Source organism: Staurois parvus, unplaced genomic scaffold (assembly GCF_062004578.1).
Source record: "Staurois parvus isolate SC_StPar_1 unplaced genomic scaffold, SC_StPar_1.0 ptg000012l, whole genome shotgun sequence".
In the NCBI taxonomy this organism is placed as follows: domain Eukaryota; kingdom Metazoa; phylum Chordata; class Amphibia; order Anura; family Ranidae; genus Staurois; species Staurois parvus.
Window position 1 is genome coordinate 602,914 of NW_028317808.1, and position 19,089 is coordinate 622,002.

Consider the following 19,089-nt stretch of genomic DNA (forward strand, 5'->3'; position numbering starts at 1 on the left):
ATTTAATGCAACATTTTGTGGTCCACCAAGAAATATCCAAATAAAATTTGAGCATGTTTTGTCCACTGTCACAGAAATGTAAGAATTAACCGCCGAGACGTGGTCTGTGCTCAATCTCTGACGTCTGATATCTAGGCAAGGGACATCGGTGATGATTTGGAACAGTAGATCTTTGTTACTGGTAAGTTAAATAAGCAATTTTCATTACAAGGTCTGTGATTTGGGTTGGCGCTGCCCTAGGCTTTCAGAACGAATACACCCTAAATTAGTAACTGGCCACTTTACAAGCACATTCCCTCGTTACGTCTAATGGGAATAATGGGTGATTAGTACAGACCAGGAAACAAATGCTGCACTTTAGCAGAGCCCTTGATTACATTTTCAGTATGCTGTCTTTGCCACAGGCTTCATATTGCATTGTATAAGGGGGGTTTGTTATCCAGGTGGCAACTCTTTGACCCTAAAACAGCCTGCATGGCATCTTCAAGAAACATTTGTCCTTACCATACAACAGAGAAAATATACACATACATATTCTATTAAAAAAGGCCCTGTACACACTTGCATTAAAAGTGCTTACCGTGATATTAAAGGTTTGTTTATTTTTAAAACAAAAATAACAAACATGTCATACTAAAGCCAGCCATACATGGGTCGAATTCCAAAAGAATCATCTTTCGAAAATCTTTTCTAAGAATTTTCGTTCGAATTTCGCACCATTGGTGGGCCACAGAAATGGCCAATTGTCGTGCGACCATCAAATTTGAGTGATCGGGCATGTTGAAAATTTTTAGAAAAACTAATGAATTTCTAAATAAAGATGGGAGAATCGTGCGAGAAATATAATAGAAACAAAAATGATCAGGAAAGAAAACTAAATTCCTGGCAACGAAAATTCTTTTCTGTAGCAACACTGGGTGAAATTGAAGGCTCAGTTGGTCACATTTCGAAATCAATGGTGGCACCATCGGGTTACAAAATACACAAACTTTCCGATTTTCTAAAGAAAATTAATTAAAAATTTGACCCATAAATGGCCTGCTTTACCTGCACTGAGCAGAGCAGCCCCGATCCTCTTCTTCTCTGGTCCCCCACTAGCGCTCTTGGCCCCTCCTTCTTGACCAGTGCCCCCAATAGCAAGCCACTTGGTATGGGGGCACTGGGGTGTTCTGAATCCTGAGCCCCTATGCGCCAAGAAACACAAAGCCACAGATTGCACCCCCCCGCTCTCTTCTCATTGGGTCACTAGCTGTTATTGAAAGCAGTGGGAGCCAATGGCCCCCCTGCTGTGTCTCAGCCAATGAGGATAGAGAAAACCAGGACAGCCCAGGCTCCTGTGCACAACTGCTGGATTGAGTGGAGGCCCAGGTAAGTATTAGGGGGGCTGAGGGGGGAGCTGAACACAAAAGGTATTTTACCTTTATGCAAAGAATACATGAACATAAAAAATCTTCAGCCTTTACAACCACTTTAAGTGGAATTTTCATTCAACGAAAATCAAGACACTGGGATTAATTTACTAAGGGTAAATAGACTATGCACTTTGCAAGTGCAGTTGCACTCATTTCCCTTAGTCAATGCCAATGTGGTAAAGCTTCACTTTGTAAAGAATACCCATTTAGGTGTATGGAAAATTTTAAAAAAGCATTTTTGCTTGCACATGATTGGATGATAGCAATAAGCAGAACTTTAGCAGATTCACTAAGCTCTGGGGAAAAATGAGTGCAACTGTAACTGCAAAGTGCACAGCCTATTTGCCTTTAGTAAATCTACCGCATTGACAGGGCACACAAAGGAAAAGTAGTTTGAAATTAATCAAGTGCATGAAGGCACCATTGAATGATTGAACAAGCAATTTTTATACATTTTTGTCCGAACATTTGAATTAAATTTTACAGGAATAAGGTCAGCTTTAGTGCAATTTGTTGACGTGCATTGAGAGTTCCCTGATGCTTCAGGTAATGCAAATAACCAGTTTTGTATTTAAGATTTGTTGAAATAAAAGAGACCAAAGCAGGGTGTTGACACTAAAGACTCATCCATTTGAATTACTCCCATGAAGCTTCCATACCATCTCTTATATGCACAAATGCTAATAACAGCTTCCAGTAATTTTGTCAAAGCTTAAAGTGGTTATAAAGGCTCAAGGTATTTAACAATCATGCATTCTATGCATGACGGTAAAAAAAACCTTCTCTGTGCAGCATCTCTCCCAGTACCCCCTAATACTCACCTAAGCCCCCTTTCGATCCAGCGATGTGCATTGGAGACTTAGCTATCCCGGGACTTCCTCTCCTTATCCATTTTGCCACCATGTGCAGCTGAGCACAACTTCCAGCCACTATGTGACCTATTTTACTTCTTTATTCTCCTGATGAAGCTCTGTTTTCTGGAGAAAAACATGTAGAGTTTCTTTTTTTTGGGTCTTTCTTTGGGAGCACTTTTTGAATGCATATGGTATTCACTCCTCCCCCCCCCCCCCCTTTTTTTTGGAGAGGTCTGTACTGCATTTTACAGTGCATCATTTGCATTCCTCAAGACAGTGAGGTATTTTTGGTGGATATGGTGACGTATGGGGCTTATCCATGAGAGGCTGACATTTAAGCCCGTGGATGAGTGTACCCATATTACATATCTGTAGCAAGATAGATTATACTATCTAATTAGTTTTGTCCATGGGGTAACTCCATTTCCTTAGCAGAGATTATATGTTAAAACTGTTAGATTTATGATCAAACTACAGTGCCTCTTTGTATGCCATCACTTCATCTAAAACGGTATGGTATTTGATTTGGTCTGGTGTTAACCATTTGGATGTAAGGTAAAAAATTGCAATGGTATTCAGTCATATTGTTGTGCGCAGTACATTCCACTCCAATAGGCATTAATTACAGCTGGGCATACATTTTTTATATATTTGAATAAAGGTTATATATTTTAGATTCATCAATTGGCCAGATGGTGCATAGGGAAATGCATCCTCGTCCAGTATAGATTTCCTCTCCTCATCGGCAGCAAAAGCCAATATCAATCACAGCCAGTGAGCCAATGAGAAGATAGGAGGCGTGGCTGAGCCAAATCATCATGTGTGAATGGACACATGGAGCAGCAGTTGGGGAGTGCGCATGCTCGGGTACCCCCATAGCAAGCTACTTGCTGTGGGGGTACCAGAAAGGAGGGAGGGGCCAGGAGCGACAGCGGGGGACCCAAGAAAAGAAGGATCCAGGCTGCTCTGTGCAATATCACTGCACAGAGCAGGTAATTATATAGACATGTTAGTTATTTTTTTTTAAATAATTTAAGTCTTTAGAATCACTTTAATTGAACAAGCTGAAGTTAGAAGCTGATTGGATACCATGCACAGGTGCACCAGATTTTGCACGCTCCAATTTTAGTAAATCATCCCATTGTATCACAATGCCAAGGATGCGCTCCTTGCTATAACCTCTTACATAACACATAATTGTCTCTTTGTACTCTAGAGTCCATTTTATGATCAGATGTCAGTAACATTCAGTGTATTGTTAAGTGCCAGGCTGACAGTCCAGATCCAAAATCTACCTTGCCATGACTCACTTTGTAAAAGATGTTTGAAAATTGTCAATTTTTTGCTTTGTACTGCTGAATCCTGATTTGGCTTGCTATTCCCTCTTGGTATGACCCACTTTATCAACTCCACTGAAAAGCTGTAAGATAATTTAATTGCACAATGGAGTATTTTATATGTCAAGGGTGCTTATAAACCCTATTTTACCCATTTACCTTCACACCCAAACATACTGTAAGTGAAACAGTAATTATTCACTTGCAGTTCATTAGAGAACACATGTAGAAGTACATATCATATAGCGTAAGGATTTTATCAAGGGTCTATTTTACAAATATAACTTCTTGTGGTCAACAATGTTCCTTCACAAAAGTGCCCCAAAATATAACAAAGGACTACCAAAAGGCAGTGCTGCACTTTGGTTGTACTGAATGGCATTGCTCAGTACAGAAGTATATACTAGTGCTGTGTTTCTAAACCTTTTTTCAATCATGGCACCCTTTCATGTAAAGTCTCGGGGCATCCCAGTCTTTAATGGGGTCTCCATCACATCAGAATCCTCTCTTTCACATCAGACTCCTCAGTCGTTGCCCCCCCCCCCTTTTCTCATCACGGTCCTCACTCCCCACCACCCTTTTACATCAATGTCCTCAGTCCAGTCCCCCCCACCCACCTTTTCACAAGAGAATCCTACATCCTGATCTTCACCACAGTATAATCATGGTAGCATGTAAGTAAGCAGGAGGCACAGCAGGCCTAAACAGAGGCAGACATCTGTCCCCTTCTGAATGCTGGGCTACCTAGAAAGCTGCATGTCCTGGATTAGCCTCATGTGCTTACATGCAGTTGGTGGATGGCCTGCCTACACCACTAAAACACAGGATGCTGTGCAAAAAAACCCAGATGTGGTGCGGCACAGCTAAGAACCACAGGTGGAACACCAAAGTGCTGCGACACCCCTGTTGAGAAAGTCTGCTCTGGTAAACTTTTTTCTCTGCTTTTAATATGCTTAGAGGAAGTGGTATCAATCTGTCACCCTTATAGATGGGTCTTACTTAGTTAATTTTATAAACAGTTACAATTTTGAACATTTAAACTATTTCCGCCAAGTACTGTACAAAAGAAATTTGATATGGATAGAGAATTAAAGTGCAGCTCCACCCAAAAGGGTGCATTCTGCTTCAAGGACTCCTCCCCCACTTGTTTGTGAAATGGAGCTTTGGGGGTGGGTACCCCATTTTGACAGGTTCCCACTTACACTTCTGCTCCAACCACCTAGGTAATTGGAAGCAAAAGTTCTCAACCCCCCTCCCTCCTGCAGTCTTCTGGGACACATGACAGGTCCCAGAAGAATGCAGGACCATTCACAGTGTGCAGTGCCGCTCACGCATGCACAGTGGGCACCTGGCTGTGGAGCCACAATCTATCATGGTTGGGTGCCCATAGTAAAAATGTCGGTGCCAGGAAGAGAGGACACAAAGTGAAAACAGCTGCGCCGAGTACAGTGCTCGATTGTGGGATAGGCGAGTGGCTGTTTATTAAAAGTCAGCAGCTACAGCTTTTGTAGCTGCTGACTTTTAATTTTTACACAGGAGACTGGAGCTCCGTTTTATGTACTTTTTTTCAGCAGAATTAAAGGAGAAGTATGATCAAAGCTCTTTTGGCTATACCTCTCCTCTGCACTACACTCCTGTGACCCAGATTCAGCAGCTAAAGCCTGCTGTCAGCTGACATCACAGAGCCAGTCAAAGCTCTGCATGGACCTCAACTAAACTGTCAGCCTGCCTGACTGGCAGCTGGCTAAGCCTCTCAGCAAGGAGCTGAGAGCCTGAACCAACCGCTCCCGCCCCCTCCACAGCCCACTGCTACAGTGAGCGCTGGAGAGACAGTGCAGAGAGCCGGTGACTGACAGTCACCACTCTCTGTTTACTGAAGACCAAGAACTGAGAGATCAGTGGTCATTGATGGCTCAGTTCTCACTGTAGAGGCAGCAGGGGGCAGCTTCAGTATTGGATCCATGCAGCAGCCATCTAGGTGAGTGTGTTTGCACTTCTCTTTTAACCAGTTCCCTGCCGCGCTATCAATCCCACTGATTGATTCTGAAACGCTGGGGGATCTATTCTGGTTTGGGCATCTTGGAGTGACCAGTTTGGAAGCAGGCATAAGGAAAGGTTTATGGCTGTTTGATATTGTTTATGCAGTATCTACATTTAGTAAAACGGACATTGCACAGACTAATTACTCTGATATAAAAAAAAAAGCTTTATTCCAGAAGGTGTATATTAAAAGGACAGTAAAGGACAGGGAGTTTTAGGGGCCACAGAACATGCACTTTCTTCAACACTTCAACACCCCAAAAAAAAAAAAAAATTGCACAATCACAAAAATTTGTGCGCACTGAGCTGCCTGGAATTCATCCAGATCTTAGTATCAAATATGATGACATATTTATGTCATCCGATACAAACACACAATGTGCGACTCATCTGATCCTACAACAGGCTCATTTTAATGGGAAGATCATAACAGGAACTATACAAAGCAAATGATATCATGCACAGTGTTATCCAATCTTTTCCCCTCGCTTCTCCTGAGAATCATTCTGCTTCTTCATCAGACATAATTATTTTGTGGTCTATGAGTATCAGACAAACGGAGCTTCTCTTCTGCAATCATCTGCTCCCTACAGGTGTGTTCCCAAATGTAATCACACACAAGTGCTGAAAGCAAACACGCTGTCACGGCACAGGGAAAAGAATAGCTTTATTGTCATCCATAGCAAGATAAACTCTTCCAGTGAAGGTCAAAAGTAAAGACCAAATTTATACCGCAGCACAGAGTACAGCTGAAGTCGTTTAGATAGGAACCCTTCATTACAACATATAAAAACAGCTGAAGAAAAGGCTCGTTGAGTCAAAAAAAGGTCATGTACTACAAATATCATTTTTAGCTTGGCGTGACTACAAGCAATACAATCCACGAGCAAACAAAGAGAGTAAATCAAAGGAGGCTGCAAGCTCCCCGAGAGTAGGGACTGATGTGCACTATATAAATGAATAAAATATATACTCAGCAGAGACACATACAGTTTTTTACTGTACTGTAAAAAACCGACAGGGGTTCTAATCCTAAAAAAAAACAAAACGTTTTACCTATACATAAACTTTAAAGATTGCCGTATACATGGCAATTTAAGCAATTACACTTTTAATTCTATTCTATTTTTTCTTGCAGAAATCACAAAGCAATGGAAAACACAGTGCTGGTTTCTAAATGACTGCAAGGAAGTGGGATTTAAATTGTTCAAATTAAACCTGATGGAAAAAAATCTGAACTCTTTTGATTTTATCTTTCAACAAACTGTATTGAAGTTGTCAATTTATTGCCCAATTTCAACATACGGACCCAACTCTGGTGGTTGTTCAAACTGGTGGGTGTGATACCAAGCAGATGGAAAGTGGTTGAAATTGATAGTATACGGGGTTGTTTTAAGGAAGAAGCCGCAGGGCTTTGAAATGCGTAACCACGCCCCTCTGCCTCTTTTTACACCCATGATGACATCACTTCTGGTCCAGTGCCCCTGTGTGTTCCAGCCTGGTTCTCTGCATTACCTGGTTCATCCTACAACAGCATCTGTACCTGCTGGTGGCCACAGAAGCATCCTGACCATCCACTTTGCAGACCGATGAAGAGTAGAGATTTAAATCATGGAGCCATGTTTTGTTCTTACATTTAAAAGTCAGTTGCCAATTGTCTTTTAATAAAAAACTGTGCTCATACTACTGCACTTAGTCTGGCGCTCTCTGCTGTTCCATTGCATGTCCGATTCACAGTGGATGGTAAATGGTTGAAGTTAATGGAAAATTGTGATTGTATGTACGATTCCAAGTGGATGGTAAGTGGTTGAAGTGGACTGAAAATTGTGATTGTATGTACGATTCCAAGTAGATGGTAAATGGTTGAAATGGACTGAAAATTGTGACTGTATGTATGTTTCCAAGTGGTTGGTAAGTGGTTGAAGTGGACTGAAAACTGTGATTGTATGTACGATTCCAAGTGGATGGGAAATGGTTGAAGTAGACTGAAAACTGTGATTGTATGTACGATTCCAAATAGATAGTAAGTGGTTGAAGTGGACTGAAAACTGTGATTGTATGTACCATTCCAAGTGGATAGGAAATGGTTGAAGTAGACTGAAAACTGTGATTGTATGTACGATTCCAAGTAGATGGTAAGTGGTTGAAGTGGACTGAAAACTGTGATTGTATGTACGATTCCAAGTGGATGGGAAATGGTTGAAGTAGACTGAAAATTGTGACTGTATGTACGATTCCAAGTAGATGGTAAGTGGTTGAAGTGGACTGAAAACTGTGATTGTATGTACTATTCCAAATGGATGGGAAATGGTTGAAGTTGACTGAAAATTGCGGTTGTACAGTATGTGTGATTCCCAGTGGATGGTAAGTGGTTGAAATTGACCGAAAATTACCAGTAGTATGGCCAACTTGAGAGATGTTTTGGAACTGAATATCCAGTAAATAAATACAAGATTAAGTAAAATTATCATATATGAAGCATATACTTAAAACATTCCACTGCTGTTATGTTTGGGAAAAAGAGTGTAATTGAGCATGCCTTTGCTGCAAGTCATGCATTTCCTAAACAACTGACTCCCAGACGCTGTTTAAAAACAGATCAGTATTTGCACTGTATGATCTGTCTTGGTTTTAGGATAGTGCCCAATTTCTGTGGCAGCAGTGGGTTGTGGCATGATTGTGTGCTAAAACTGCTGGCTGCCATTGACAGCTAGGCTAGTGTGCAAAGTCCAAGAGAGGATCCAGTCAGCTCTTGTGCTTCCATCCCTAATAGACACTATACTTTTTTTTTTTTTTTAAGGATGGATATAACAAAATAAATGAAATACATGAAATTAATTATATAAAAATACTAAAAAAACTCATCATCTAATCCCAGATGCCAATAAAAATGAATACACAAATATGCACAATGCCATTTGGAATTCTTTGAAAATGGAGCAATTCCAATAATTCCAGGACACACAAGGCACACCCAATCTAATCTTAATGTTGTACTAATGATTTCCAAACACAAATTTGTTTTTCCTGTGTGAATCACAATGTAATGTCCAAAAGGAGAAAAAGCTCAAAATTAGAGGGTGGGGGGAAGATGCTTTGAGATTGAGGTGTTTGAAAACAGGCCAATCCTTGATGAATTTTAGGCTATTTATGACCCATTTTGACAAATATGTTGCAAAAACAGGCTCACCCATCAGCATTGGGTACTGATATACTGTATTGGTGCCCATGACCAAAACAAAAATGTGACGCTTCTGTTGTACATTATACAACACACATGGAATTGGCATGTAGCAAGAAAGTTCACTCATTTTCTTAAAAATGTAAAGTCAGCAGCTACAAATACTGTATCTGCTGATTTCTAACAAACAGATACTTTCCTGCCCATGGAATCCAGCATTGTCTTCCCTGGAGCCAAATCATTGCCAGGTTTCAGATCCCTAGCGCTGCCATTTTGGATGACATCAGGAAGTCACAACTGGCTCTCCACATTGCATGTACAAGATCTGGTGCAGTTACTGGCCATGCAGCCTCCTGGGACATGTAGCATACCCCAGGAGGCTGTAGGCAGCAGGGGGCTGAGGTGACATAATTCTGGCCTTGGCAAGTTGGAGCAGGTACCTGTCACAAAAATACATTTCAGTAAGGCCTCATGCACACTGCTGCTCCTAAACATGAATTCAGGAGCTTTTGGCATTTTCTTGCCAAGGGCCCTGAACTCAACTCAATAAAAGTCTATGTGTCCATACACACATAGGCTTTTATCAGAGTTTAACAGCGGCGTAGTTTAAGGGCAGTTAAACGTCCCACTTCTGAATGTAGAAGAATTGTGTTCAGAAGAGGAACGTTTTGGCAGAAACGCATGTGAGTGTGCCTAAGCGCTAACCGTGTTTAGAGTTTGGGCGTTTATCCATTTCATTGGTAAGTACTCTGTCCAATGAAACTAATAAACGCCCAAGCGCTAAATGTGGGTATACGTGGTACCACATTTACACTCATTTATGCCACATTTAGCGTTTTTCTGTTGCCAGAAGAAAAACGTTCGAGTGTATATGGAGCCTTATAGGCTGTGTGAACCTGAAAACGATAAAAGGATCTTTATTTTTGGCTGAAGTTTTCCATTTTACACCCGGCACACTCCATACCATACAGAAAGCACAATATATCTTGTTCAGACAAGGCCTTATACTAGAGAGAATGAAAGAAACAGAATTCTTATTGACACCAATATACTGAGCTCAGGGTGATGAGAACCAGAGTAGATATTTTTGCACTATGGGTCATGTGTGCCCCATTCAATATCTGCTACCTTTTTGTTTATTTTATTAGGATCAGCATTACATCAACCCACTAGGCTTAGTAAATATACAAGCTGTTTGCACAAGTTACCTAAAGCTCATATTTTACATTACCTATGTTGGCTAAGTTGTCATCTATCTCCTATGCAGAGGACGTACATATGGGAGCCATTGATAGGTATATGTGCTTCAATGTCAAAGCTTGCTAGAAGTTGCAGGCACTATTCCCTTGACAGCATAGTAAAGCAATAGCTATGTTAAGCACCCTTATGTAAAGGGCCACTTGCCTCAATGCACCTTTATCTACATGCCTAGGTAGTATTGAGTATATTTCAGGACCATCTTTTAGAAGGCATAGCAACTAACACATATACATAAGTAGATGCAGGAGTCATTCCATAACAGACATGTTACACTTCAAGTCATATATTTGGTCCCACGTGTCAAACTGGCTACATTATGCCAAAACAGCCAGGTGAGCAAAAGGGATTTACTGTCGTTTAGCCTTTAATACAATTTAATTAGTACTACCAGCAGTCTGTTACCGAACCCCACACCCTGCTCATATACTCTCGCATGTAATTTGTACTTGTCATTCTGCATGCCATTTGTCTGAAGCCGATTACTTCCTAGCTGTATTCAATGATCTTAATAACTTCCTGTTTTGTATTGACTATCATTAATACCACATTTTCTACAAATTACATTTGATTCAGCTGTACATCAGGAAGTCAAGTTTGCATAGAAAACATGTTTGCATGAATTTCTACTATCATTGGTCTGTCACTCCAGTGAGTACACCCCTCACATTTTTGTAAACATTTTATTCTATATTTTCATGTGACAACACTGAAGAAATGACACTTTGCTACAATGTGACGTAGTGAGTGTACAGCTTGTATAACAGTGTAAATTTGCTGTCCCTTCAAAATAACTCAACACACAGCCATTAATGTCTAAACCGCTGGCAACAAAAGTGAGTACACCCCTAAGTGAAAATGTCCAAATTGGGCCCAAAGTGTCAATATTTTGTGTGGCCACCATTATTTCCCAGCACTGCCTTAACCCTCTTGGGCATGGAGTTCACCAGAGCTTCACAGGTTGCAACTGGAGTCCTCTTCCACTCCTTCATGATGGAGCTGGTGGATGTTAGAGACTTTGCTCTCCTCCATCTTCCGATTGAGGCTGCCCCACAGATGCTCAATAGAAGACATGCTTGGTCAGTCCATCACCTTTACCCTCAGCTTCTTTAGCAAGGCATTGGTCGTCATGGAGGTGTGTTTGGGGTTGTTATGCTGGAATACTGCCCTGCGGCCCAGTTTCTGAAGGGAGGGAATCATGCTCTGCTTCAGTATGTCACAATACATGTTGGCATTCATGGTTCCCTCAATGAATTGTAGCTCCCCCAGTGCCAGCAGCACTCATGCAGCCCCAGACCATGACACTCCCACCACCATGCTTGACTGTAGGCAAGACACACTTGTCTTTGTACTCCTCACCTGGTTGCCACCACACAAACTTGACACCATCTGAACCATCAGACCACAGAACATGGTTCCAGTAATCCATGTCCTTGGTCTGCTTGTCTTCAGCAAACTGTTTGTGGGCTTTCTTGTGCATTATCTTTAGAAGAGGCTTCCTTCTGGGATGACAGCCATGCAGACCAATTTGATGCAGTGTGAGGCATATGGTCTGAGCACTGACAGGCTGACCCCCCCCCCCACCCCTTCAATCTCTGCAGCAATGCTTGCAGCACTCATACGTCTATTTCCCAAAGACAACCTCTGGATATGACGCTGAGCATGTGCACTCAACTTCTTTGGTCAACCATGGCGAGGCCTGTTCTGAGTGGAACCTGTCCTGTTAAACCACTGTATGATCTTGGCCACAGTGCTGCAGCTCAGTTTCAGGGTCTTGGCAATCTTCTTGTAGCCTAGGCCATCTTTATGTAGAGCAACAATTCTTTTTTTCCAGATCCTCAGAGTTCTTTGCCATGAGGTGCCATGTTGAACTTCCAGTGACCAGTATGAGAGAGCGATGGCACCAAATTTAACACACCTGCTCCCCATTCACACCGAAGACCTTGTAACACTAACGCATCACATGACCCTGGGGAGGGAAAATGGCTAATTGGGCCCAATTACCCAGTGGTTTAGACACTAATAGCTGTGTGTTGAGTTATTTTGAGGGGACAGCAAATTTACACTGTTATACAAGCTGTACACTCACTACTTTACATTGTAGCAAAGTGTCATTTCTTCAGTGTTGTCACATGAAAAGATATAATAAAATATTTACAAAAATGTGAGGGGTGTACTCAACTTCTGTGAGATACTGTATATATTTCTAGTTAGTCTTCAACAACATCTAGAAATGTGTGTAGTTACAGGTTCATCAACAGAAATTTCTCATGACTTTAGGCATACATTTTTAAGGCCTGGGATCCTCCCCCAACATTCTGGTGAGCCTCTGAGTACCTCCACACCCTTTAAAGAAAAAAATCTGCACATACTTCCCCCCCGCCCCCATGTCTAGTCCAGTCCAGACAGGTCCAGTCTGGTGACATTAAAGGTGCTCTTTACCCTCTTTTTCCTCTGGCAGAGGGTGGATTCTAAATTCTGCACAAGTTCTGCACTGTCTCTGCAGCATTCTCAAACGACATCTAGGGCGGGGGGTGCACCAGGCTCACAGGAGATGGTATGAATTATATTGGGCATAATTCAACCTAGAAGAGGAGTGATCAGAGCTTTTTTGTTTTTGTGAGCTGCTAGGGAACCCTTTCTAGTGCATATTGTCTAAGGTGGAATTGACTATGTAGCTTGAATATCAACACTGTTCTGGCTCAGACAATGATGTTAGTAAAGTGGGTCTGATCTCCCCCAAAAAAAGAGGAGGTTACTGTTATTTAGACTTTTTTTGGAAGTTGGGACCTCAATGTCTTAAATAATTGCCTTAAAATGAACCTAAACCAGTTTGTAGAGAGACCCAGGGGCGGACTGACCATTTGGAAACTCGGGCACTGCCCGAGGGCCCCGGGTCAGTAGGGGGCCCCATAAGAGGCCCCTGGTACCTTTTTCATAGGCTTTTTTGAGTTAGGGCAAGGAGACAGGGGCCCCATGATCCCCTATTGCCCGGGGGCCCCATGAGTTGTCAGTCCGCCCCTGGAGAGACCCTTCCTGAACCATGGTCAACTGGGCAGCATGATGGTCAAGTGGTTATCACTTCCGCCTAGCAGCACTAAGGTTGTTGGTTTGAATTCCAACCATGACACTACCTGCTTGGAGTTTGCATGTTCTCCTTGTGCCTGTGTGGGTTTCCTCCAGGCACCCTGGTTTCTCCCGTACTCCAAAGACATGCTGATAGGTTAATTGGCTCCTCTCTAAATTGGGCCTAGTAGGTAAAATCTATATTTTCTGTGCACTGTACTAAGGTTTGTCATTTGTTTCTACCAAAAATACCAGGTAGGTAGCCAAGATTTGTCAAAGAATGGTAGCAGTATGCAAAAACGAACAACTATATCTCAATGCTACAAATTGTGATCCTCTTCCAAACAGGTAAATAACAAACACAACTGACAAAAATGTCTACAGAATATGTATAACATTGGTTTACATACTCTGTTGCAATAATATTCTTTCCGAACATTGTCAGAGAGTTCTATAGAAATTATGTGTACTATGGGCAGAGTGCGCAAACACAGATGTATTTTACAAGCCCCAATAGTGTTTATGTGTGTTTTTATACATAGTTATTTTAAAATGTTATATCAGCTTACAGTAAAATGCAAAGAAAAAAAAAAAGATATATGAAGCCTTTCAGTAGCTTGATATGATGTATGCATTTCTTTTCTGATGCACTGCTGAGTCAGGTTGTTTTGACAGACGTGCTGCTAATGTTCATGTCATCTTTTCTGCTTACATGAACATACCTCCCAACCTATTTCACAATATTCCAGTAAACTTTCCTAGGGTTTCAGCAAAATCCCAGCATTCCACTAATCCATGCTGTGTCCCAGAATACTTGGGTAACACTGTAGACAAGTAATCTGCTACTCTAGTGAGTGAATAAAGCCCGATTTGTATGTGAGATTTTTGACTGTACATATACTGTATTGTATTGACTATGTATATTATGCTGTACGTATATACTTATATGTACAATTATTATTTTAGAGAATTGAACCTTGGAGTCCTCCTGAAGAAGTGGCCCATGAAACGCGTAGAGGCAGTTACAAGGTTAATGAGGACGCCCCTGATACAAGCTACGCAAGTCTAGCCATTGGGGAGTTCTATCTTATGAAAATCCCTAAGGTTTTTTAACATTTTAACTGCAATACATTTATGTATTTTAATATTTGCTAATAAATTTGGTAACAAATATTGGTAACAACATATTTTAATCTGTTGTCTGTGTGCACTAATAAAGTCCAGTGTGGGGGGAGATAACTGCTTGCTGTAGACAAGCAAAGAGCAAACCATGATACTATCACACCCTTATGGCTATACAGACATGCAATGGATTACTAGAACAGTTCCTAAGCCTTGATTTGACAGCGCCTGCCTGGGCATCCTTACAACACACGCCACAGGAGGAGTCTTGTTGATCCTGACTTTCATCACCCAGTATGGTAGAGGTTGAAACCAGCACCCTTGTGATCCTACATTGATCCCTGACCCCAAGTGCTGCCTTCTAAGCCAGTACTAGTGGGGTAAGTGAGGCTATCATATTCCTATTGCTGCACCCCCATGAATACACTAACCACCTATCTTTTTTTTTTTTTCCTCGCAACTAAACAGCAATTTAAGGGGCCCTATGATACACGGTATATAGAGGACCCTTGAATAGGGACTGTGGCTTACGCATGTATTTCCAAATGTGTGCAAACAAAACCCTCTGTTTTTAACGCAAACTATTAGACAGGACCAAATTGGTTGTTTTGCAGGCTGGCTGGTGAGTGTTGCTGGGAAATCCTTTGTTTGCGAGGCGCCCTATGATACATTTTCCTTACTTCTTCGACTCTGTATACTATGATGTGCATAATTTTGTACCACCTGCAAAACCGTTGTAGTATGTTACATGAGGGTGACTCCGGCACTCTATACATTATTATGTATATTACAAACGTAATATACAACATAAAGTAAAATGTTCATTATGCAGACTTTATATAGTGCCAATAGTTTGCCCAGCACTTTACAAGTTATTCTCTCAACAGATGCCCATTACTGTTTAGTTTGCAACTAATAAACTTCAACTTGAAGGTAGGCTCAGAAGAAAGTGTTAGCTCCCCGTGTATTTTTTTTTTCTCTTTTGGTTTAGGTGAAAAAGAGTAACAAGCAGAGAGGTGCAAGGGAGCTCTGATAGTGTAGAAATGTAAACAATTTATTGGATGAGCAATAATAAAATCACTCAAGTAGGAATGCACTCACAGATATGCAGTCTGATAGGTCACAGCTCCCAAACAGGGAGTGAGACAGTGTCTCTTCCTCTAGTAAATCTAGACATAGATGGTTCGAATCTTGGCCAGTTTAGCAGGGGCCGGACAAGATTCAAACCATGTATGGGCAAGGCTGAATGTACGTAAGTTGATCGATCAATCAACTTGGGTACAGCCAGCCTGTCAGGTTTTACATGTGATTACTGCTAGTGGCAATTATAGCCACCAGCAGTAATCTATGTACTCCATGTGGGAACGGCTCTCCCTACCAGGAGAACACAATGGCTCCTTGGGAGGGATTCGAGTAATTTTCTTTCTTGGAACCCATGGTTGCAGGATAAAAAAAAAATGGTATCATCTATGGTTGGCTTTAGGAGCTGTCATCTACACTGCACAGAGCTGCTCTGCGTCTGGCTGGGTGAAAGCTGAAACATGATCTCCTCCTCACCGCCAAGATGAATGGAACGCGTTTCTGGGTGGACCTTCCCTTCCTCAGCTGATTCCTTTACATATGTGTGTAAATTATATTATAATTGTTGGAAGCCCTAGTATTATTTAGGAGATTTGAGCACCCTGTGGGCACTTTTACACAAGTGTATCTATTAATTTAGGTTTATGTGAGACTCTCACTCATAGCAAAGTAACTATAGAGTATTTTCTGGGTACAAGAACTACAGATGGTTTACAGGGTATACAATATGTAGGCTCAGACTTTATTTAAAGCGGAGTTCCACCCAAAAGTAGAAGCTCTGCTTACCTGCCTCCTCCTCCCCTCCGCTACCACATTTGGCACCTTTTGAGGGGGGAGGGGAGTGGGTACCTGGTTTTGGCAGGTATCTGTTCCCACTTCTGGCTCAGTTCAACGAGGTGAACTGAGCCAGAAGTTCGCCCGCTCCCTCCCTTCATTTCACAGGTCCCAGAGGACTGTGGCCAATTCACAAAGCGCAGCGCGATTTGCGCATGTGCAATAGGAAACTGGCTGTGAAGCTGCAAGGCTTCACTGCTGGTTTCCCTTAGTCAAGATGGCAGCACCAGCCGATTGAAGAATTGGATTGGGGTGAGAACACTGCTGCATCCCCGGACAAGTAAGTGCCCTAAATTTAAAAGTCAGCAGCTAAAGTATTTGTAGCTGCTGACTTTAAATTTTTGGGATTGGGGGGGGATGCGGGCGGAACTCCTCTTTAAGTATGCTCCTTTAAGCCGCACCCAGTAGTCAGTGTATTTTAGCCAATTTAGCCTTTTTTCAGCACAATGTCGTGTCCACCTTAAAGGGCTCCTCATTCTTAAGTTCCAAAGTTGGGTTTAATACATGAAAACTCAGTGTACTAGGTCCTACAACAACTACTGCGGCAGCCCGTACATGCCTACCTAGCGTACTTATGCCTCATATTTGGAGAGGGTGGGCCACCTGGCTGTGCAAGTGCTGATGTAAAACACAGGAAATTCCTGAGCTTTCTATATAAATTTTTATTGCTTCTTCTCAGCATGTTCCCATTCAGAATATCCAAAACAAATACCATTCATCTGAATAAGAGGAAGCTATTTATCACAAACATCTTAGGCATGGAACAGAAACGTGTTATGCTCCCCTGAGGGAGAACTCAGTGACAAGTAGTACTAGTCTGAGGCATTTGCTGCATGATACGATGATGTAAGAATGTAGCTGTGTGATTGTTTTTAATATGGATGAATAATTACAAGTTACTCACTGGTAATTACACCTGTTCTGAAAAAAACTAACAAACCTCGAATAATTTGATATGAAAATGGACCTGGAACTTACACATGCAGAGAATTAGACCTATATTTTAACAGACAGAAGATAACAAAATGCCTTAAAGCTGTACATGCTGTCCATATACAGTTGTGTTCAAAATAATAGCAGTCAGACATCACTAACCTGATCAATCACTTTTTTTGGTAGAAATGATATTTCTACATAGCAAATAATTTACTAGCAGGTGTAGTAGAGTAATAGAAATCCAACAGACCCAACAGTCATGACATGCATGCTGCTGATTCTGTGTAATTGAATCACTAATTGAAAGGGGCATGTTCAAAATAATAGCAGTGTGGAGATCTATTACTGAGGTCATTCATTCTTTGAAAAACAGGTGGCAATTATTGCCCTTATTTAAGGAAGGAAGGCAGCAAATGTTGTACATGCTGGTTACAGTGCATTTCTCTCTGAAATTCTGAAGAACAGAGTACCTTGATTATAAAGTTGATTGGAGAGGGGAAAACATATAAAGAAGTGCAGAAAATGATAGGCTGCTCAGCTAAAATGATCGCAAATACTTTAAAATGGCAACCAAAACCTGAAAGACGTGGAAGAAAGCGAAAAATTACCATTGGAATGGATAGAAGAACAGCCAAAATGGCAAGGACTCCGCCAACAATCAGCTCCAGGAAGATCAAAAAAGGTCTAAAGTTACCTGTGAGTACTGTTACAATTAGAAGACGCCTATGTGAAGCCAAGCTATCTGCAAGAAGCCCCGCAAAGTCCCACTGTTGAAAAAAAGACGTGCTGAAGAGGTTACAATTTGCCAAAGAGCACATTGACTGGCCTAAAGAGAAATGGCGCAACATTTTGTGGACTGATGAAAGTAAGATTGTTCTTTTTGGGTCTAGTGGCCGGAGACAGTTTGTCAGATGACCCCCAAACACTGAATTCAAGCCACAGTACACTGTGAAGACAGTGAAGCATGGTTGTGCAAGCATCATGATATGGGGATGTTTCTCATACTACGGTGTTGGGCCTATTTATCGCATACGAGGGATCATGGATCAGTTTGAATACATCAGAATACTTGAAGAGGTCATGCTGCCTTATGCTGAAGAGGAAATGCCCTTGAAATGGGTGTTCCAACAAGACAACGACCCCAAACACACCAGTAAACGTGCAACATCTTGGTTCCAGACCAACAAGATTGACGTTCACGAGTGACCAGCCCAATCCCTGGATCTTAATCCAATAGAAAACTTGTGGGGTGACATCAAAAATGCAGTTTCTGAGGCAAAACCAAGAAATAGAGAAGAACTGTGGCATGTAGTCCAATCATCCTGGGCTGGAATACCTGTTCATGGGGACCAGAAGTTGGTTGACTCCATGCAACACAGATGTACAGCAGTTCTCAGAAACAGTGCTTATACAACTAAATATTCATTAAGTGATTCAAAGGAAAGCAACATCTTCAAACATTTTTCAGTTTATATAGTGAATGTTTGAGTTTGTAAAGAATACAAACACTGCTATTTTTTTTGAACAGTCTAATATTCACTTTTCTTCAATTTTTTTTAGAGGAACAACACAAATGTGATATATTTTTCTTCATGTTTTGATTTGGAATAGAATGTGTAGTGTTCCCAATGCAGTTGTGTGTATGGAAATAGAAGCTATTAGAAGGATTTTAGGCTTTATTCACCTTTTTCAACACACTGCTATTATTTTGAACCCAACTGTATTATAAAAAAATATATTTTTATATATATCTATATATATATATTTCTATTAAGCTGCTTTTATCTGCACAACTAGCATAACTATATAATCGTTGATGCCTATGACAGATGCAAATTTTACAGATTTTTCTGACACTTTTTGTCCCTTACCACAACCCTTGGGTATCACTTGGGGCCGTTTTCCTTTTTTTTCTACAGATTTAAACTTTTATTTATTTATTTCAGGTACTTACATAGCGCTGTCAATTT

General features: G+C 41.3%; 1 protein-coding gene and 1 long non-coding RNA gene across 2 annotated transcripts in view; one reads left to right on the forward strand and one right to left on the reverse strand.

The window, feature by feature from the left end:
• The window catches only part of SHB (SH2 domain containing adaptor protein B), a 342,168-nt gene that overhangs the window by 158,339 nt on the left and 164,740 nt on the right, over positions 1-19,089 (reverse strand). The gene's annotated exons all lie outside the window — the stretch shown is intronic.
• On the forward strand, positions 74-7,329 carry LOC149473656 (uncharacterized). Its single transcript, XR_016312363.1, has 2 exons — positions 74-181; positions 6,782-7,329. It is a non-coding gene; the product is annotated as an uncharacterized LOC149473656 (long non-coding RNA).